This window comes from Microcaecilia unicolor, chromosome 9 (assembly GCF_901765095.1).
Source record: "Microcaecilia unicolor chromosome 9, aMicUni1.1, whole genome shotgun sequence".
Taxonomy (NCBI): domain Eukaryota; kingdom Metazoa; phylum Chordata; class Amphibia; order Gymnophiona; family Siphonopidae; genus Microcaecilia; species Microcaecilia unicolor.
Window position 1 is genome coordinate 149,428,706 of NC_044039.1, and position 22,995 is coordinate 149,451,700.

The following is a 22,995-nucleotide window of genomic DNA, read 5'->3' on the forward strand; positions in this document are numbered from 1 at the left end:
AGCGCGGCACTTGGCAATTGGCCGATGACGCCATCAGATCTAGGCTCGGCTGGCCCCAGCGCTTCGTGATGTCCAAGAACGCCTGAGCCGATAACTGCCACTCTCCGGGATCCAAGGTATGGCGACTGAGAAAGTCCGCCTTGACATTCATGACTCCGGCAATGTGGGCCGCTGACAGCTGTTCCAGGTTCGCTTCCGCCCACTGGCATAGATTCATGGCTTCCTTGGCTAGAGGGGTGCTCTTGGTACCTCCCTGGCGGTTGACATAGGCCACAGCCGTGGCGTTGTCCGACAGGACCCGTACTGGCTTCAACGCCAGTACCGGGAGGAACTCCAAAAGCGCCAACCGAATGGCTCTGAGTTCCAGGAGGTTGATAGACCACTTTGCCTCTGCAGGAGACCAGAGCCCCTGCGCTGTCCTTCCCAAGCAGTGGGCTCCCCAGCCCATCAAAGAGGCGTCCGTCGTGACGACAATCCACTCCGGGGTCACAAGAGGCATCCCTGCAGACAACTTGTCTGTCTTCAGCCACCAACTCAGCGCCTTGCGCACTGCTGGGTCCAAGGGAAGGCGCACAGCATAATCCTCCGACACCGGAGTCCAGCGCTGCAGCAGAGAGTGTTGTAGTGGTCTCATATGAGCCCTGGCCCAGGGCACTACTTCCATCGTGGCCGTCATAGAGCCCAACAGCTGCACATAGTCCCAAGTCCGAAGCGGAGAGGCTACTAGGAACTGGTCCACCTGAGCCTGAAGTTTGACAATCCGATTGTCCGGCAGGAACACTCTGCCTACTTGGGTGTCGAATCGAACTCCCAGATACTCCAGGGACTGAGTCGGGCGCAGCTGGCTTTTCTCCCAGTTGATGATCCACCCCAGGGAGCTCAAAAGAGCAATCACCTGGTCCACAGCTTTGCCGCACTCTGCATAAGAGGGGGCTCGGATCAACCAGTCGTCCAGATAAGGATGGACTTGTACTTCTTCCCTTCACAGGAAAGCCGTGATGACCACCATTACTTTGGAGAAGGTCCGCGGAGCAGTAGCCAACCCGAACGGGAGGGCTCTGAACTGGAAGTGTCGGCCCAGGACTGCAAAACGCAGAAAGCGTTGATGAGGAGGCCAGATGGGAATATGCAAGTACGCTTCCTTGATGTCCAAGGATGCCAGGAACTCCCCTGCCTTCACTGCCGCTATAACAGAGTGGAGAGTCTCCATGCGAAAGTGCCGAACTTTCAAGGCCCGATTGACCCCTTTGAGGTCGAGGATAGGCCGGACAGAACCTCCTTTCTTTGGTACCACAAAGTAAATGGAGTAACATCCCTTGCCAAGCTGATTTTCTGGCACCAGAATGACTGCACCCAGGCGGATCAGATTGTCCAAGGTCTGCTGCACTGCCACAGCTTTGACCGGAGACTTGCAGGGAGAGAGTACAAACCCGTCTCTTAAGGGTCGGCAGAACTCTAGCTTGTAGCCATCTCTGATGACTTCCAGCACCCAAACGTCTGAAGTTACCCTGGTCCACTCGCCCAGAAACGAGGACAGGCGTCCTCCAATCTGCACTGGGCCATGGACCAGGACCCCGTCATTGGGTACGAGACCCTGGGGGAGGACCAGAGGGCGCACCTCCGGGACGGCAGTCTCTGCGAAAGGAATGCTGCTTGGGGGAGAAATTCCTCTTGAAGGAAGAGGAGGGCAGAGGAGCCCGACTTGCCCGGGCGGTACCGACGGGCTTCCTGAAACCGTCCTCTGGAGATACCGGGGCGAGCACTGGCCCGAGCCCTGACCTCTGGTAACCTCTTGCCCTTAGATGTGCCAAGATTGGTCACAATTTTGTCCAGCTCGACCCCAAGGAGCAGCTTGCCTTTAAAAGGCAACTTAGCCAGGCGGGACTTAGAGGCGTGGTCAGCAGACCAATGTTTCAGCCAAAGCCACCGCCGAGCAGAGACTGTCTGAGCCATACCTTTAGCCGAGGCTCTCAAGACATCATACAGTAAGTCTGCCAAATAAGCCAAGCCCGATTCCAGGGCCGGCCAATCAGCCCTCAAGGAAGGATCCGAGGGGGAAGCCCGCTGCACAATCGTCAGGCACGCCCTGGCCACATAGGAGCCGCAAACTGAGGCCTGCAAACTTAAGGCAGCCGCCTCGAAGGACGACCTTAAGGCCGCCTCCAATCTTCTGTCTTGGGCGTCCTTTAGGGCCATGCCACCTTCCACCGGCAACGCCGTTTTCTTAGTCACCGCAGTGATTAAAGAATCCACGGTAGGCCAAAGAAAGGCTTCCCGTTCACTTTCAGGCAAAGGATAGAGGCGGGACATAGCCCTAGCCACTTTGAGGCTCGCTTCCGGGACATCCCATTGAGCCGAAATTAAGGTGTGCATGGCATCATGCACGTGGAAGGTTCTAGGCGGGCGCTTCGTCCCCAGCATAATGGCAGAGCCAACAGGGGCTGAGGGAGAGACGTCCTCTGGAGAGGAAATCTTCAAAATGCTCATGGCCTGCAGTAACAGGTTGGGCAAATCCTCTGAGTGAAAGATCCGCGCTGCAGAGGGGTTATCCGCTCCATCCGAGCGGGAATCCGTCTCCTCCAAGGAATCCGCAAAGGACCGTTGAGAGAACTCAGATACGCTGCTCTCATCTACATCAGAGGAGACAAAGTCCTCTAAGGCCTGGGAATCCACCCGAGGGCGTTTACTTCCGGGGGCCTCAACCCCTTTATCGGACAAGGGAGAAGGGGCAGCGTTCTGCATAAGGAAGGCCTGATGCAGCAGCAAAATAAACTCGGGGGAGAAACCCCCCAGACTGTGCACTTCAGCCGCCTGGGCCACAGCCCTAGACGCACCCTCAACCGGCGCTCGCAAGAGCGGGGGAGAAACATGCTGCGCATCCAAGATGGCATCCGGCGCGACACTCCGCGAAGGAGCCGCGCGGGAAGAACGGCGCTTAACTTTAGCCGCTTTTTTGCCATCGCCCAAATCAAGGGCGGCCATGGCATTAACGTCTCCCAGCTCAAGGGCGGCCCAAGAAGAAGCCGTCCAAGCAGCGTGGCCGGCCAAGATGGCGGAGGCGAGCAGCGGGGCATGGGCGTTTATGGCGGGAAAAACCGCCGCAACGGAGGAAGACCCGGGACACTGACCGGCCTCCGAACTGACACCCAACAAGGGCGAGTCAGACTTTTAAGACCCCCGCATCCCCACTAGAAGCGCACACGCGGTCCGGGGAGCGATTCTTCACGCCCTCACCCTCCGACGCCATAGGCCACGTGGAGATCAATCGGGGAACCCCCTGCCCGCTATAAAAAGGTAAAAATTACCTGCTTCTCGCTCCGAGCTGTAACGACCTGGTGTCCCAGTGAGTAGCTGCAATAAACGTTTAAATAAACGTTGAAATAAACGCCCTTAAGGACGTTCAAAAATTTTTTTTTTTTTTTTTACGGAGCCAGCGGGAGGGGGGAGAAAAGGAGGGACCTGGCGCCACCAGGTTTGCACTTGCTCAATAAGAGCCCTCAACCCCAGGTACTCAACAAAACCTAAAAATTAGGCTTGGAGACCTAGCCAGAGCTGCTGCTGTGTGTGACCACCACCTGCTGAGATAGAGAACATACTGGGGAGTTTCCGGCAGCACATGACCACATATAGGGAGGCAAAAGGATTGCTCTCTATCTTCACCTGCTGGTAGATGGACACAACCCACCAGTCTATGGATTGATCAGCATGATGATATGGAACAGGGTCTTATGTATGTTGGGGGGTGCTGTGGGAGTTGATTTGTGAGAGCATGTGTATGTGGAGGACGTCAGCTGTAGGTGCGATGTCTGAAGTAAAGTGTGAGTAAGTGAGTGTCAGAGACCAAGGAAAGGAATGTTGTGTGCACAGAGAGGGTGTAAGGAAACCTGATCTGAGAAAGGCTTCTGGGGCACTGGCACAATTGGGGATCTGCACAAATAGAGTATTTTTAAAGTCTGGAGTGCCAAGAGGAGGTGAACACAGCACATATTGCACTTTCCTCCGGCGGGGTTGCTGTGCTGCCTTTCGATTGCATTCTTTAAACCTTCCATATGACCAGGCAGCAGAAGCACTTAAGCACTTCCTCTCCTGCTGCCATGGGACCAAGGGCCTGATGCACAAAACTTACCTGGCCAGTTAGCAAGCATGGTCTTTAGCAAGTCATGCACAAAGGGGTTTAGTGAGCTTTTTTGCGTTCCTGTCAGCACACAATGAAAATTGTTGGCAAATGAGCTGTTTAGTATTCAAATGTGCATTCTGAGCAATGAACAGCCATTTTCCAAGTGATGAACAGAAGCAGCCCCTACGTTCTGAGTGGAAATTTTTATGGGAGGTCAGGAGCTGTCGTAGCTGTCGTGCCCCCACAAGGATGGTGAGGATTCAGTCCCTGGATGGGCTGCTGAAGGGTCCAGTGCTCCTGCCCCTGCATGGCTAGGACTTGGCTTAGCTCATGGGTCTCCTGCAGGCTCTTTCAGTGGGGGAGGAAAGCAGTTCCTCCCGCCCCTGCTGCTTCTCAGCCTCTCTTGCAGGATCTGGCGGTCAGTGGGGGGAGGAAAGCAGCACCTTCCTGCTACTGCTGCTTCGGGCACCTATCATACCTCCCTCAGCTCAATGCCAGGGGGCCTCAGGTGCTAACAGTGCCCTCTCCCCATATCTTGAGGCTCCACGTGGGGAGGATGAGTCAGCTCCCAGGCCATTCGAAGGGGACCACTAGAGGAAGGATTCCAAGTCCTGCTTCCTCACACTTGCCTTGTCCTGCCTCCCTACTGGTGCTCGTTTTGGGTTGCCCACAGGTTGTGACAGTCAGGAAGCAGCTCATGGGTTGGCCGGAGCTGGAGGGAGTGTATCCTGTGGAGCTGTAGTCTACGGGACCGGTAGAGAGTTCCGTGACAGCACTGGAAGTGTTGGCAGTAGAGTTGAGGCGGACACCAGCACTATCGAGGGGGAACTTCTGTGCTACAAGGTGAGTGTATGAAAGCTATTCAGGGCATGCACATAGCAGCCACACTTACTGATAGACTGCTATGTGCATGCCCTGGCCCGAGCTGCACAGTAAAAGTCTGTGCAGCTCATTTGCATGCAATTTGGGGTTTTTTTTGGAGCATCGCTCGCTATTTCCACCTCGGTAATTTCTACCCAGGTGGAAATAGCGAGCGGTGCCTTACGAGGACCTTTCTGCATCGGCCCCCAAGTCTCACAGTATGAGCTGTCAGATCTTACAGCTCCTACTGCATGACTGCAACAGGAGAGGAGGCACTTTGAGCACTTCTGCTGCCCAGCAGAACAGGACATTTAAAGGGTATGACTGAGAGACAGTGCGGCAACACTGCTAAACTCTTCCGATGTAACTCACGCTTGTCTATCCTCTTCTCCTCCTCCACCAAATTTATTTTTTTTTCACTTTGCTGTGCCGTAGGTGGATTTTCTGAGTCAGTATTTCATGCTCGCTATCTGGAACTATTGCAATCCAGAATAAAAGCCCACCTTTTTCATGCTGCTTTTAGTCTTAATCCCTTGGCCTCCTGTTCATATGCATGTTGTTTCCAACCAATTCCCATTATACATGAAAATCCCTAATTTTCTTATTTGTCCTCTTTGTCTATCTAAGCTCTACAGAGCAGGGATGGGTTTTTTTTTTTTAATATAGATGTGCACAGCACTGTGTACATCTAGTAGCACTATAGAAATGATAAATAGGAGGAGGAGAGGTAGGTGTTAGGACTGTTTATTTTATCATGAATGACCAGTAGTCCTTTTATAATCTGAAGATTGAACTAATGGAAGCACAATATTACTTGTTGTTTTGAAGACAATTAAGGAATTTGGGGGGTGGGAGCAGAATTTCTGACCCTGTGCTTCCCTCCTCTTTCTCCCTCCCTCCTCAAGTTGCCTGGGTCAGAGGATATTGAATATGTTCCCTGATTGGATGAGGAAACTCAGGGAGCACAGGATGCTGAAGTTAGCAGGCTGAGTTTTGGTGGCATTATTTGTAAAGGAAATGTATTGCAGTTTGTTTTCCTTTGGTTGTGCTATTGTTTTCCTCAGTGGCGTAGCCAAGGGTGGGCTTGGATGGGCCCAGGCCCACCCACTTTGGGCTCAGGCCCACCCAGTAGCAGCACACCTATGATGTGGCTGGCAGGGATTCTCAAGCCCCACCAGCCAAAAACTCCCAACAACTGTCCCTCCTGCATACAGTATCTTGTAAATAGCAGATCTTCGCCTGCAGCGAGCAGCGACTGATACATACTATTCATACTGGTCCCACAGCCTTCCCTCTGATATATTCCTGCCTATGCGGAAACAGGAAGTTGCATCAGAGGGAAGACTGTGGGGCCGGTATGAATGGTATGTATCAGTCGCTGCTCGCTGCAGGCGAAGATCTGCTATTTACAAGGTATTCAGGGGAGGGGGATGCTTTTAAATATCATATGGCATGCAGGTGAGAGAGGGAGAGACCAAATCACATGTGGGACAGGGCGGAGTTCTGCCCACCCATCTTGGGCCCAGGCCCATCCAAAATTGGGTGTCTGGCTACACCCCTGGTTTTCCTACTGTATATGTTAGAAAGAAAAACATTGCAAGCTTGATTTTATAACAGGATTTCAATGTGAGATATACCAGAAGTGCCTATTTTTATAAAGGCAACGTAGGCAAATATGTACCTTTATACAACATCCCAGATCCAGCCCCAGAGGTGAGTAAATGCTGGCGCACTCATTTACACCTGCTCTGAAGGTGTAAATGTGTGTGTGTGTGTGTGTGTATTCTGCATGCACTCACAGAGTTTATAAAATACACAGGTACAGCATAACTCCGTCCCTGCTCCACACAAACTATTCCAGGAATATCTACACATGATGCCCCTATATGGAAACGTGACCCTTAGTGGCAGTAATGCAAGACTACCAATATGGTTCCCCAGAACCATTTTGGGGATGGGAGTGTTGGCTTAGAGAAGACGACAATTGCGGGTATGTGGGGTCATCCATTAGGGGATGGGGGGACTACTTGTGGTGGTAGAAAGGGGAGCTTGAATGAGGGTGGGACCAAGAGGTGCTTTCTGCATGGAGAGTTCTCTGGCCACACTTTGAACCACAGGTGCTTGGAGCCTGATTCTCCCAGGAGGTAAAATAATTCCAGCTTTTAGCAGAAGTTATTTTTATGCTCAGTGATGAGATGCTGAAACAGAACTTATAAGAAAACAAAAAGCAGAGTAGATTTTTTGGATTTAGTTCATGCCTTAAGAACTCTAATATTGAGTCAGACTGAAAATCCATCTGGCCCAGTATCCAGTGGCTAGTCCAGGTCACAAGTACATGGCAGGATCCCAAAACGGAGCAAGATCCCATGCTACTCACCCTCCGGGACAAGCAGTGGCTTTCCCCGGCTCTCCTTTAATAGTTTATGGATTATACCTTCAGGAATTTGTCCAAATCTTTTTTTAAAGGCAAAACTTAAGAGTGGAGCCAGCCAACAGGATCCATGTAAATCACACCAGTTTATTAAATCCGTGACCCGACACTGCAGTATACCTCTAGATTTATTTTGAAATGTATATCCCATATGAAACACAGCAACATTGCTGGTGATTCCATATTTTGACATATATGACATACTAACAATTCTTTTTTAAACATGAGTGGTTGTGAAAGGTTACACCAGATCTTTTAGATATTGGACCCTTGACACAGGCATATTTTGTCAAAACACGGCTGTGTCGGGTCGTTTATTAAATGATGTGATTTACACAGATTCCACTTTGCTCTTTGCCTTGGACTTTCTGCAGAATTGTTTCCTTTTTTTCTGTGCATCAAACCTTTTTTTTAACACAGCCACATTAACTGTTTTTTTTTTGCCACATCTTCTGGCAACAAGTTTCAGATCTTAATTTTACATTGAGATATTTTTAAAGTATTGTTATGTAACTTCATGGCTTGTCCCCTAGTCTTTGTACTTGATTGCATTTACTCATTCTACTCCACTCAGAATTTTGTAGACCTCTATCATAAATCCCCTCAGCAGTCTCTTCTCCAAGCCGACAAGCCCTAGCCTCTTTAGCCTTTCTATCTCCCTTAATCATTTTGGTTGCCCTTTTGTGTAACCAGATCCAGTAGGGTTTTTTTTCCGATCCCCAGAGGATTTATAATCTAAGTTTATACCTGAGGCAATGGAGGATTAAAATATCTTCCAGCAACACAAGGTGCCTCAGTGGGATTTAAAAAGGGGCTCCCTGATTCTCAGCTTGCTGTTCATAAGTACATAAGTAATGCCACACTGGGAAAAGACCAAGGGTCCATCGAGCCCAGCATCCTGTCCACGACAGCGGCCAATCCAGGCCAAGGGCACCTTGGGACCGTCCTTCTTTGTTTATTTTGTACAGCGCTGCGTAACCCTAGTAGCGCTCTAGAAATGTTAAGTAGTAGTAGTAGTATTCCTGGAATTGTGGATTTTTCCCAAGTCCATTTAGTAGTGGTTTATGGACTTGTCCTTTAGGAAACCGTCTAACCCCTTTTTAAACACTGTCAAGCTAACCGCCTTCACCACGTTCTCCGGCAACGAATTCCAGAGTTTAATTATGCATTGGGTGAAGAAACATTTTCTCCAATTTGTTTTAAATTTACTACACTGTAGTTTCATCGCATGCCCCCAAGTCCTAGTATTTTTGGAAAGCGTGAACAGACGCTTCACATCCACCTGTTCTAGTCCACTCATTATTTTATATACCTCTATCATGTCTCCCCTCAGCCGTCTCTTCTCCAAGCTGAAAAGCCCTAGCCTCCTTAGTCTTTCTTCATAGGGAAGTCGTCCCATCCCCACTATCATTTTAGTCGCCCTTCGCTGCACCTTTTCCAATTCTACTATATCTTTCTTGAGATGCGGCGACCAGAATTGAACACAATACTCAAGGTATTAGGTTATTCCTCCAGAGTTGCCCTGTCCTATTGATCTTGGTGGCTATGGTTTAGACCAATTGCATCCTGGCTGGAGGAAGAATGGAAGATTCCTTGTAAAACTCTGAACTCAGGAATCCCACCTGTAAAAGTTTCCTCCAGTCAGGAAGGACAATTGAAGCACTGAGTACAAAGGACTCAACATACACACTCACACATATATTAAGTCCAAGGTAAGGATAATGCTCTGTCCCATCCTATGATAGTGCTGGAGTAGAAATTACTCATTGAATAGTATTTCTTTATTTTATTTATTTAAACCAGTGTTTCTCAATCCAGCCCTTGGGACACACCTAGCCAGTCTGTTTTTCAGGATACCTACAATAATTATGCATAAGATAGATTTGCATATAGTGGAGACAGTGTGTACAAACCTCTCTCATGCATATTCACTGTGGATATTCTGAAAGCCTGACTAGCTGGGTGTGGCCTGAGGACTGGGTTGAGAACCCCCTGCTCTAAGAAGAAAGCATTCATTAGAGTAATGGTATTCACTCCCAATCTTTGAGGGTCACCAGCAGGTTAGGTTTTCAGGATTTCCATAATGAATATGCATGAGAGGGATTTGCATGCCTAATACCTCCATTGTATGTGAGTTTACCTCATGTATATTCATTGAGGAAATGCTGAAAACCTGATTGGCTAGATGTGTCCCGCGGGCTGGGCTGAGAACCTCTCAAAGTGTCACGAAAACACCTAGTACCCACCTAGGGCTAACCCTGTGGCCACCTAAAGGATCTGTCCCAGCACTCTTCAGGCCCACCTGCACCTATGCACATCCTCTACACTGGCATACCTTCTACCCATCGCGCTGGGTTCTGCTTGCCTCTGGGCGGGTCTCCCACCTGCAAGTTATTTTCCCAGTGTTTTCTAAGGACACTGGGGCCACAATCCTAGGGGGTCCCATTGTTCCTATAAAACACCCATAGACTGAGAACAAAAACCACCAGGATTCTTAGTCAGTCCAGGACAACAGAGCTAATAGACTAATAGGTTTATTGTCAAAAAAGTGGAACAGTGAATGGTGAAAAAAGGTGTAAACAGCAAACAATAATAGGTAAATTAACAGGTATCAACAGTAACACTAACTAGAAACTTTTTTTACTACCTTAGTACCTGGGGAGTTCAAGAAAATAACAACTCACAGGTTCTGAACAGGGTCTCAGTGCAGAGATCTTTACTCTCCACACTCCCCCTCTGAGACTGGGGGAATCCAGCACATTCTGGATGGATTTTGTACTTCAGGGCCAATCAGAGCCCAGAGTATTAGCACTGAGGGGTATTTGGCCAACAGAAGTGCAGGTTACTTTCTCTCAGGGCTTAAGATGAAAGGAAAACAGTCACCTCTGCAACAGCTTTTCTTCCTTTTCTGAAATCACTGAAGAGGAAACTGCACATCTTCTTTCCTCCTCAAAACTAACTACCTGCTCCTCTGATCCTATTCCCACCCATCTACTTAGCAACATTTCTCCTACTGTCATCCCTTTTATCTGTCATATGCTCAACCTTTCACTCTCCACTGTGACTGCTCCTGATGCCTTCAAACATGCCGTAGTCAAACCACTCCTTAAAAAACCTTCATTGGACCCTACCTTTCCTTCCAACTATCGCCCCATCTCCCTCCTCCCTTTCCTATCCAAGATACTTGAACGTGCTGTTCACCGTCGTTGTCTTGACTTTCTTTCAAGCTATTCTTGATCCACTTCAATCTGGTTTTTGCCCTCTTCATTCAACTGAAACAGCGCTTGTTAAGATCTCCAATGACCTGTTCCTGGCCAGATCCAAAGGTCTCTATTCTATCTTCATCCTTCTCAATCTATATGCTGCTTTTGACACTGTTGATCACAGCCTACTCCTTGATACGCTGTTCTCACTTGGATGTCAGGGCTCTGTTCTTTCCTGGTTTTCTTCTTCTCTCTCCCATCATACTTTTAGTGTATACGCTGGTGGATCCTCCTCCACTTCTATCGTGTACCTCAGGGATGTCCGGGGACCTCTTCTTTTCTCCATCTATACGTCTTCCCTTGGTACTCTGATCTCATCCCATGGTTTTCAGTATCACCTTTATGCTGATGACTCCCAGATCTACCTCTCCACACCAGAAATCTCAGCAGAAATGCAGGCCAAAGTATCAGCCTGCCTGTCTGACATTGCTGCCTGGATGTCTCACTGCCATTTGAAACTAAACATGACCAAGACTGAGCTTATCTTTCCCCCTAAACCAACCTCTCCTCTTCCCCTATTCTCCATTTCTGTGGATAACACTCTCATCCTTCCTGTCTCATCAGCTCGTAACCTTGGGGTCATCTTCGACTTCTCCCTCTCCTTCTCTGCACATATTCAGCAGACTGCTAAAACCTGTCGTTTCTTTCTCTATAACATCACCAAAATTCGCCCTTTCCTTTCTGAGCACACTACCAGAACCCTCATCCACACTCTTATTACCTCTCGCTTAGACTATTGCAACTTGCTTCTCACAGGTCTCCCACTTAGCCATCTCTCTCCTCTTCAATCTGTTCAAAATTCTGCTGCACGACTTATATTCTGCCAGTGTTGCTATGTCATATTAGCCCTCTCCTCAAGTCACTTCACTGGCTCCCTATCCATTTCCAAAAAAACAGTTCAAACTCCTCTTATTGACTTACAAGTGCATTCACTATGCAGCTCCTCAGTACCTCTCCACTCTTATCTCTCCCTACACTCCTCCCCGGGAACTCCGCTTACTGGGTAAATCTGTCTTATCTGCACCCTTCTCCTCCACTGCTAACTCCAGACTCCGTTCCTTTTATCTTGCTGCATCATATGCCTGGAATAGACTCCCAATTCTTAAATGATTTGGAGCCCAGCCAAACTTTATAAACAAGATTAAAGTCCTTTGCACACAACCTACAGCTAAAATAATTGCTAACAACCGTCTGTCAGATACCATATTTTTACAAAGAGGTACACGGCAAGGTTTTCCTATGTCTCCCTACTTGTTCAACTTGGCATTAGAACCACTTCTTCTTGCCATTAACTCTCATGCTAAAATAACAGGAATAACATATCAAAACATGCACTTTAAAATTACCGCTTATGCGGATGACATACTGTTATATATTTCTAATCCTACATCTTCTTTACCCTTACTTTTTTCTCTTAAACAGTCTTTTTCGGTATTTTCTGATTACAAGATCAATCAATCTAAAACAGAAGTCTTAACATTAAATATGCATGCAGTGCCCAGGTTAATTCAACCGTATAACCTTGTATGGTCCTCCAAAAAACTCAGATATCTTGTTATAGATTTACACTACACTATGCATGACACTATCAAGTATAATGCTGAAAACATAGTTAAATTTCTCAAGGATCTCTTATCAAAGTGGCATTCTTTACATATTTCTTGGTGGGGCAGGATTGAAACCATTAAAATGATGATCTCTCCTAAAATAAATGTTATATTAAGTATGATTCCGGTTCTCTTTCATACTTCATTTTACAAGCAAATTAAAAAATTATTGGTCTCTTTTCTTTAGAAATCTAAAATACCTAGAATTTCTCTAAAAAAGGGAAATGGAAATGGGACTTGATATATTGCCTTTCTGAGGTTTTTGCAACTACATTCAAAGTGGTTTACATATATTCAGGTACTTATTTTGTACCAGGGGCAATGGAGGGGTAAGTGACTTGCCCAGAGTCTCAAGGAGCTGCAGTGGGAACTGAACTCAGTTCCTCAGGATCAAAGTCCACTGCACTAACCACTAAGCTACTCCTCCACTCCAAAAGAAAAGTTTGGAGTTTTTTCCCCTGATTTTCTATTGTATCATAATGCATTTATAGCTCAACAAGGTTGCTTTTGGTTCCCTATTGAAAAGGAATATGTACCTATATGGCTTCAACTGGAACAGCTTATATTCTCTCCAACACCATTACACTTGCTTATGTATATGTCCTCAGCTTCTTTTAAGGTTGACAATCCTATCATTAATAGTACCAAACTCTGTCTGCAGACTTTAGATAAAATATTAGATTTACCCATTCTTTCCTCACTGCAGATAACTATTTGGAACAATTCTAAATTTCTCATTAACAAGAATCCTTTTTTTTTTTTTTTGAGAACTTGGGCTAATTGTGGAATCTGGACTGTTAGGGATCTGTGTAATGAAGCCCAAAATAGCCTGCTTTCATTTCATGAGCTTCAAAGACAATTTCACCTTCCTGTTACACAATATTTTTATTGGTTGCAATTGTCCCATTGTATAAAAAAAACAGACATTTTGAAAACAGCCAGTCCTCAGGAACCATCTATGTATCAACTCGCTGTATTTTTGATGAATAATGGACACATAGCCTCAACCATTTATAAGAAATCACTCGTTTCAATACAAAAATAACTATGTACTACAAGAGGTATGGGAAAAAGATACCAATCAGCAGACTTCAGATTCTATGCAATCTAAGTTATGGTCATCCCTGATTAGACCATTAGCTTCAGCTAATCTCATGCAATCAATGTACTTCTTGTATCATAGAGCTGTATGGACTCCACTGAAAATGTATAGAGCAAACTTATTAGCCTCAAACACGTGTTGGCACTGCCAAGCACATATAGGAACGCTAGTCCACATGATTTATGAATGTGAAAAGATTAAACCATTTTGGCAATCCATATGGAAAATTATATGTTGTATTCTTAAAATCAATGTGCATCTTAATATATCATTAATAATGTTCAAATCTTGTTCACCTGATATCTGCTTGCCAGATCATCATAAAGCACTATTTGATGTCTTGGTCACTATAGGACAACATATGGTATTAGCAAATTGGAAAAGTTCCACATTTTTAAATGAACACTTTTGGTGGCAATCTGTCTTGCTTTACAATAAGTTTGAATTAGCTTCAGCACGCCTAGTTGGAGCTTCCAATAAGAAGACTTTGATATGGTATCCTCTCAATGACTATATTCATTCATTATAATAATTAATATGTTTACTATTATTGTTCATAACATAGTATGACATCCTCCTTTTTATGCATAATATCATGTATTATATTTCACTGTACTTGTTTATTTGTTGGTTTGTTTGTCTTATTTCCAATTAAAATCCAATAAAATTTTGGAAAAAAATTATCTTTACTGAAGAATTATGGAGGAAACTAAATCCAACAGCAGACCACAAATCCGACCAAATTAGCCTGGGTACAGGTCTGCTCTAAAGCATTTACTGAAGGGACCAGATTAAAGGAGCTGGCAGATATGCTGAATCCTCTGATGTTCTTCCCTCTAGCAGACCCTTGACCTGCTTTACTGCAGTTCTGGGTTATGTGATATTACCTGTCCTACCCTAAAGAGGCCACCAGAGGGTGTTCCTGTAGTGAAAACCCTGTAAAATGCAAGGAACTGGCCACTAGAGGGAGCTCCAAGGGGGACACTGGTGAAATATGGGGAAGGATTCACTAGAGGGAGCTCCAGCAAAGGCCAGGCATATAGAGGTCGAGGAGGACCCATAGAAGATTTCCCCTTTAAGAGAAAAGGCACCTGGGAGAAGGTTCCGGACCCTTCCAGAGCCATGGAGAGGAGGCCTAAAGAGGTGGGGTGGATTATTAGCCACCCTATAAAGAACACCCTACAAGAAGAAAAAGGGGGGGGGGGAGAGGAAAGGAAATGGGAACCTGAATGGATGGATCTTGAAGGAGAAGGGAGAGACCCTCTGGAAGCTGAGAGAGAAGGCTCCCTCTAAAAACCAAGAAGGTACTTACCTTGCTATGGATATTGTAGTAATGGAGCCAATAACTGTTGTAGAAGCCCATGTGGAAGGAACATTGGGCCACAGGGAACTGAATACTAATTGAACTGGACTAACAGCTGTGGAGTGGAGGACAGGACTGTAGAGTTACAGTGAGAGTGGAAAGTCCTGTCCAGGGGAGGGGCTGTTTTAAACGGAGACCCAGGTCTCCCAAATAAGTGGGCTCAGTTGAGGAAAGCCAGAGGAACTGTTGGTGGAAAGAAGTTCCCCACAAGACTACCCTTTAACAACCCTTTAACGAAGAAATTTTCAACCGTAGCATGCATTAAAGGCCATTTTCCGACGACGCTAGCAGCTAACGAAAACAGAATGCAAACGAGTCACTTCCAATTGAAATGTGAACAATTCACAATGCACTAACCATATTGACGATTGCAACAAATCATATACCATGATATATTTAACGTGAAGTCAGACCTGTCGTTAAGGCCTGAGCTATCATACAGACACTGCTCCCCGCTTCTCCCTGCAGCATAAAAATCCAAGCTGGCATGTTTGACAATAAAAAAAACCCACACAAACACGTGGCTCCCCGCTTCCCCCTGCATAAAATTGAAAAGGCGCTCATCAGGAGCATCCTGTAAGGACGCCCTTGCCCCCCCCCCCCTCCCAAGGTTGACGCTGCTCCCCGCTTCCCACTGTATAAAAAAAAATCAAAAGAAAACTCAAAACTGTAGCAGCCACGGCCCCCCTCCCTTCCTCTCTCTCTATTTCTCCTTCTCCCACAGCTTTGAAAATTAACTCTCTGCTCTCCTCTGAAGCCAATTTCCCGGTTCTGTAAACAACTTTAAGCTGCCCAGGTCCCCCTCCCTTCCTCTGTTTCCCCCAGCCGGGGGCGGGCCCAGGTCTCTGCTGAGCTAAAGGGGATCACAGTGAAAGAGGTCTTTTGTTAGAAAGTGGGGTTTATGAAGGACGTCCTTTTTGAAGTCTTGAGGAGGACGTCTTCAACTGCACTCTCCTGCTAGGATCACAGAGCTAAACGCTCGCATGTCCTGATCCCCCCCCTCGCACGCCCCCATCTGACGTAAGCAACCTACGTAGGTTTAATACGTTAGTGTTGACGTTTGTGGCATGCGCAGAGCAGCCAGCATAATGCTTGGCTGCTCTGCGCATGTTTTAGGGGCCAATTACTGATGGGGATTACGAATCTGTAATGCATTGTACTTTACAATACCGCACCGAACATGTGCGACTTGTTCTTTTGGTGCATTCTTCGTTTTTTCAAATTCGGTAAGCACTTTTACGGTTGGTTGATGCATCTGGGCCTGGATCTGGGATGCTAATAGAGTGGATTTGCATCTGGTGTATCTAATTTGCATATTTGTGAAGGCTGAGAAACAAGTGTTGCATTCCCCAGAAAGGTAACAGGGGGTGCTTCAGAGGTACCAGAAAGGTGACCTGTTTCCCAATGATGTTTCACAGAAGGATTCCAAGAAATTATGATGAGGAATGGTCACCCTGAGTTGAAGGAGGAGCCCAACTGAAGAGGTTGAGGTTACAGGCTTAGCCAGCCTTTCTCAGAGGCAAAGCTCTAGTGAGCCCTAACCACAGGCTTGTAATGCTGGACAGGCCACCGGGGAGCCTTCAGCACATGAGATTACCTCTGGGGGATTACAGTTGACACCTGATTATGAAATCTCTACTGGCTTCTTATTGGTCCAAGACTGGGTTTTTCACAAAGGTGATTATACTCCTCACAGCAGACATTTGTATCTATTTTCTTTTTGCTCCTCCCTCCTGCAGGAATTATTGTAGATCAATTAGAACACATGGAAGATTCTCAACCAAGTCCTTAACCCTTTATCCTACGTACAAGGATCTCTGGGACCACAGGGCTCTCTCTGAGACCTGGCAAACCTCAGGAAGGGTGAAGAAAGGCCAGGAGATCATGCGTATCTCCCCTGACACCTCCCCTTGTAGAGTGTCATAAACTCTTTTCCTTCCACACTGGCATCATCACTATCAGAACACATTAAAACACTAAGGGGGTAATATTCAGCCTGCGATGGTGAGCGTTTTTTAAGCCATTGACAGCTCAAGACTGAATTAAGCCTGGATATTCAATGCCAGGCTATGTCCGGGTTCTAGCATTGAATATCTTGGTAAATGTGGTCACTCAGAGGTTAACTGGGCACAGATGATATTCAGACCAGTGTCCAGTTAACTCAGCAAATAGTTTGGACAGCCTTTTCACTATCCTAACTTTGACCCAGATGCACTAAACTGCATGCTAAAAGCCCTTCCCTTACCGATCCCAGTTGCTGCTTAGCAATTTTGAAAGAACTGGGCATGCATGAAGGAAATTGCATGCAAATAAGCTGCTCGCTGTTAGCTCATTTGCATATGATTTCCTTCCAAGGGGGCGAAGCCAGTCAGTCAGCTGAGCAAGCACAGAGCTGCCAAGCACTAAGCGTGGCTGCTCTGCGCATGCTACAAAATGGCCTTCCTACATGTAGGAAAACAGGTAGCCAAAGATCCGGCCAGTAAAAACAAAATGCGATTCAGCTCCTGGGGGGGGGGGGGGGGGGGGGGTGGGATGTCAATGTCTGACCCGCTTGGAGGGGTTTTTTACTGCAATGGAATTGCCCAAATAGGAAAAGAATAGAGCTGGCTCTGAGCTGCAGATTCATTTTTGCTTTCTACTTCTAGCTGACACAGCTTCCCTTACAAAGGAGGGAAAAGAGAGCTGGAAAGCGAGGCTCCGAGCAGACAGGAATCTCCAGAGAACAGCTGACTGAAACTTTCTCAATCAAATTGTTTGTCCCGTCCCCCACCCACACATCCTTTGCCTTAAAGAAAAATTAAGTGCTCTTTCAAGCTGCCGGCCATTGGGAGCAGCAAGAATCGGCAGATCAGCTTCCTTGCACTAGCAACAGACGATCTGCATCTCACAGCAGCCCCAGCCAGGCATTACCGAGAGCTGCAGACGTCCCGTTAGATTTTCCATGGTAAAGGTAGGGACTGCTACTGTGCATGGGGTCAGAAAACGGCTGTGCATCACCTTGCATGCACATTATAATACTAATTAGCTCATTATAATAGCTTTGCATTTCGTTTTCGTTAGCTGCTACCGTGACAGGAAAATGACTCGGAGAACCCTTTTTTGCATGTCTCTTTTTACTACTTGCTTACTAAACTGGCTAGAACTAGTTTAAAAACCATGTTGCTGGCTCGTTAGGTTTCGTGCATCTGGGCCTTTATCGACTTACTTAATCAGTTAGTAGACTGAATATCACTACTAACCAGTTAAGTGCCATCTTTGCCCAAGCTCCACCCCTGGACCACCACAGCACTAACCAGAGGGTGCTGCAGTGTGGTCAGAGCCAATATTTAGCGGCGTTATTCACTTAAATGACAATTAATATTGGAGGATGTGCAGCTCAGTGGAGTTTAAGCAGGCATGAGTCTCTCCTGCCTGGTTAAATCTTTTTGAATATCTGGCCCATGATTTACTAGTAAGAGGAAATTTGTTGACACCCTTAAACTTACAGAATAATGCAAAAAAGGGAAAGGGGTGCTGCTGGTGGGAAATTATATAATTATATTTATCTCCTAATATGATGATGTATTTTGTTTTAAACATATACATTCAAGTCCTGTTATGGCCTAATGATATTTTAACTGTTGTGTCGTCGTTATTATTATTATCTGTCATTGCCTGTTTTGAGTACATTTTTGAAAATGTGAGACATAAACCGAAAATTAGATAGATAAATAAATAAATAAATATGTATCTGGAATCTACTGGTTTATAATCCAGTTCTGAGACAATCTGGTTGTACCAGAGGAGGATCATGTCTAACAAATCTAATTAATTTCTTCAGCTGGATGGCTATGAAATAAATCAGTAGGATATGCTGGATATTGTTTGGATTTCAGCAAAGCTGATACTGTCCCACTCAGCACACTAAGAAACAGACTGAGCAAACTGGGGGTTTGCCCCACAGTGGTGGGCTGGATGAAAAACTGGCTAAGAGATGTAATTCACTTTGGCCAATGAAATGTGACTGTGTGAGGGATCTGTCCTGGGGCTAATTCTGTTCCCTATCTTTGAGCAATATTGCAAATGGGCTTAGAAGGAAACGTTTGCCTTTTTGCAGATGACATTAACAATCTACAACAAAGTGGATAGCCCAGAAATATTGAATGAGAAGTGATTTTAAGAAAGCTTGAGGAAATGGTTTGCATGCTTAGTCATTAAGATTCAAAATGTAATCAAGTCCAGAGGTACATGCATTTGGGGTGCAGAAATCCAAAACAGCAATGCCAAATGATGGGAGGCAATCGGGAGAGAAACTTTGCAGTATCATAATCTCAAGGCAGCAATACAGAGTGATAAAGCAGGGGCCAAAGCCAGAAGGATGCTGAGTGCAGAAAACAGAAGCACAATGCAAGTGAGAGATCACCTTGGGCCTGTGACATTGCACCAGAAATGAAGGTGGACACACTAGCTAGGCATGGATGGGGGCAATTCTTTAACTTGGCACCTCATATTAGGCATTTCGATGCCACATTCTGAGTGGAGGAGTGGCCTAGTGGTTAGGGTGGTAGACTTTGGTCCTGGGGAACTGGGTTTGATTCCCACTGCAGGCACAGGTAGCTCCTTGTGACTCTGGGCAAGTCATTTAACCCTCTATTGCCCCAGGTACAAATAAGTACCTGTATATAATATGTAAGCCACATTGAACCTGCTATGAGTGGGAAAGCACGGGGTACAAATGTAACAAAAAAAAAAAAAACAGCATCTCGGTGCCAAAATACCATTATAGAAAATTAGTGTAAGTTGGCACACATGTGCTTACATTTTGGAATGCCCACTCACACCAGGTCTATGGGTGTCCTGTTGGCAGACCTAAGTGCACCATACAATGCATGCAATTTATAGAATTCTGTAAGGTATTAGTGAAATAGCGTTTTGGCAGCCAGACGAAGCACCATTCAGCTCACAGATGACCGCACGGTTTGGTAACCATGCAAATAATTCAACCATGTTGAAATTGTTTTTGGTCTATCCCAGTGTTGAGGAGCCATCAAACCCACAGGCAATGCTGTGGCATGTTCGACTCCTGAGCAGGCCGATAGGCTGAAACACGGCCCATCTCGAGTCTTTTTACATCAATAATAGAGAAATTAGTGGCACTTTCACTGTACATAGTGTGGTCTGTGTCACCTCTGCTGTTTTGGTGCTGTTTTAACTTGAGAGCTGTGGAAGTTGGTTCTTCTTTTCTTCTGCCCATGCATAACACATGTTAGTGCCCCCCTTGAGGTTATGAACTATAGCACAAGTGTCAATTAATTTAATCTAATCTAATAACCAATACTCTTTTTGTGCCGGTACGGTGTACCGGCACCTTTTTTCAGAGGGCCGACTCACCTGCCCGCCTTCAGCTCCCTGACTTTCTGTTCTTGCCCCCTGTGTTGAAATCTTCTACTTTTTACCCAAAGTCGCAGCGGCGAACCGGCAGTGAAATCAGCAGGCAGGCTTGCCTCCTCGTCACTTCCCTTCCCTCTCAGCGTTCCGCCTTCCTCTGATGTAATTTCCTTTCCACGAGAAAAACTGCACATGGATGGAGAAAATAGGCAAAAACTGGATCCACGCTATACCTCCTCCAGTCAAGTCTGCAGAGGACCCAGCTTTTACCTATGGATGTAGAGCAAGAAATGAAGAAGAAAGGAGGAAAGAAAAGAAATAAATGGAAAGGAAACCCTGGAAACGGAGTTATGGGAACAGATAGAGAGCAGCAGAATCAGAGACTGGGACCAACATGATCAGAAAAACAGACAACAAAGGTAGAAAATTAATTTTATTTTCATTTTAGTGTTTGGAATATGTCCAATTTGAGAATTTACATCTGCTGTCCTTTTTTGCACTGGGTATACTGGAGCTGTAACAGCTTACAGAAATTATTTTTTTCTCATATACTGGTATAGTATTTTCAATGATACCTGTTTATATGCGCCATGGCTGGTATAAGGGGTGTGGCTACCATATGGGTGGGGCCATATATGGTGACCCCACCCATAATGAGTACCAGTACCTTTTTTCCTACAAAAAAAAGCGCTGCTAAATAACTCACTTGTATTCCACCAACTTCCCCTGGAGGTACAAAGCAGATCACTATAAGACTCTACAAGGATATACCTATGGACATACAAAAAAAGAGATAAAATTAACCTAGATATATTTTAAATTTAAAAAAAAGTCTTAAGTAAGCGATGAAATAAAGAATAAGATTTTAAAGATTTTAATTCAGAAGGTAAAGAGTTCCAGAATTCAGCAGCTTGAAAACTGGGGGGCCCTTTTACAGAGTGGCGGTAAGCCCAACGTGAGCTTACCGCTCACTCTTCCAGGACTACTGCCGGCCCAATGCAGGCACCGGCAGTACTTTTGAGTCGAGCGTGTACCATTTCCGGGGATAAAAACCCCGGAAATGTTTAGCGTGGCGATAACCCAGCGGTAATTGGCCATCGACGCGTGGTTACCACGGGAGCCCTTACCATCATCTCAATGGGTGGCGGTAAGGGTTCCTCACTGCATGGCCACACGGTAAGAGTTATCTCACCGTGTGGCCATTTTTTGGGGGTGCTTTTACCGGCTACAGTAAAAGGGCCCTGGCGTGTGGGAAAAAAGCCCCCCCCCCCCCCCCGGCGATTACCCCAGGGCCCTTTTCCCCGCAACTTAGTAAAAGGACCCCTCAAAGAGCTTTCATGAATCTTTCTAGAAGGGACCCCTTTCACTGGAGGAAACTGGAATAGAAAGGACTCTTTAGATCTAAGAGGCCCTTTTACCAGACAGCGGTAAAAATTGGCCTTAGCATAGTCTTGCAAGGGTCATGGCCAATTTTTCTATTTGCCTTATTAATGGCCACGTGCTAATTTTGCCATTAGTATGTGAAACCCTACTACCACCAATTATGAAAGCGGTAAAGGTTCACGCACAAAGCATATGCTAATCGGTTACCACACGGCAATGTAGCTGCGCTAACCGATTCAGATACAACATGTCCACTCTCCGCCCCCAGAGCTAAAAATAAATTCTATTTTTTTAGCATAGAGGTAGTGTTGCATACATCCCAAACTTACCGCAGGATGCCTCAGCGCGCCCTATGATAAGCCATTTTTTGCTGCAGTAAAGTGCAGTTAATGTAAACGGGCCCCAAAGTGATCTAATTAATTTCGGGAAGGAAGTTAGACCCTTCAAAAATTTTAAAAAACAATACAACCTAATTTAAAAAGAATTCTAGCTTGAACAGGTAACCAGTGCAATCTAATTAGCAATGGTCTGGCACTGTCAAATTTCTTCATACCAAAAGTCAGTTTTGCTGCGACATTCTCCAAAGTCTCAAGTTTGGAGCTCAAACTGATCGATAAGCCAGAAAGCTCAGGGATATCCTGAAAACACTGACTGGCTGGGTGTGCCCCCGAGGACTGGGTTGAAAACCCCTGAGCCAGAGTATAGTGCCACTTATGGGGATTGATAATGGTGGCTGACAGTGAAGGTATGTGCCAAAATTGAATAATCCCTGATGCAGCCAGGATAGCGAAACGTGGCGCTATGTCGCAGTAACGGAGCAATTTCTGCGGGGTGAAACAGCTACCATATATTATGAAAGAAGTCAAAGTCGAAACTGATGCTGGAAGTTTGAAGCTAAGTAGTCAATTTTGAACTATTTAATGAATAATATTTATGATTGGAGGTTGAAAAAAGAGGGACATTGAAACAAATATAAGTATCTATAAAGAAGAGATAATATTGAAAAACTTGGACCTAGAAGGAAAAGTGGTGAGGCAGCCTATGTATGTTTTGTATGCATATACATGGATTACTAAAGATAAAGACTACCTTCTGATGGTCCTAAAAAATTTATAAATGGGGCTCTTTTCAGAAAGTGACATGGATAAAGGCACAAGTACCTGCACACACCCAGTTACAGAATTGTCCTGAATGTTCCTTATCTGTACTCATGGAGGGGCATTTTCGAAAGAAACGTCTAAGTCAGAATTTAGATGTTTTACAAAGACGTCCAAATTCTTTTGTGTTCGAAAATACCATGGAGATCCTAAAAATTGCAGAGCTGGCTATACCCCGGGGGGGGGGGGGGGGGGGGAGCAGCGGCCAACACATTACTCTCTCCAGGAAAAAACATTTAAATGATCCCAGGTTCCAATCTAATTCATGTTTAATATGGGATAAAATGCCATAAATAAGTAAATAAATATAAACTTTTAACGTTCAGCACCTGATTCTCAAAGTG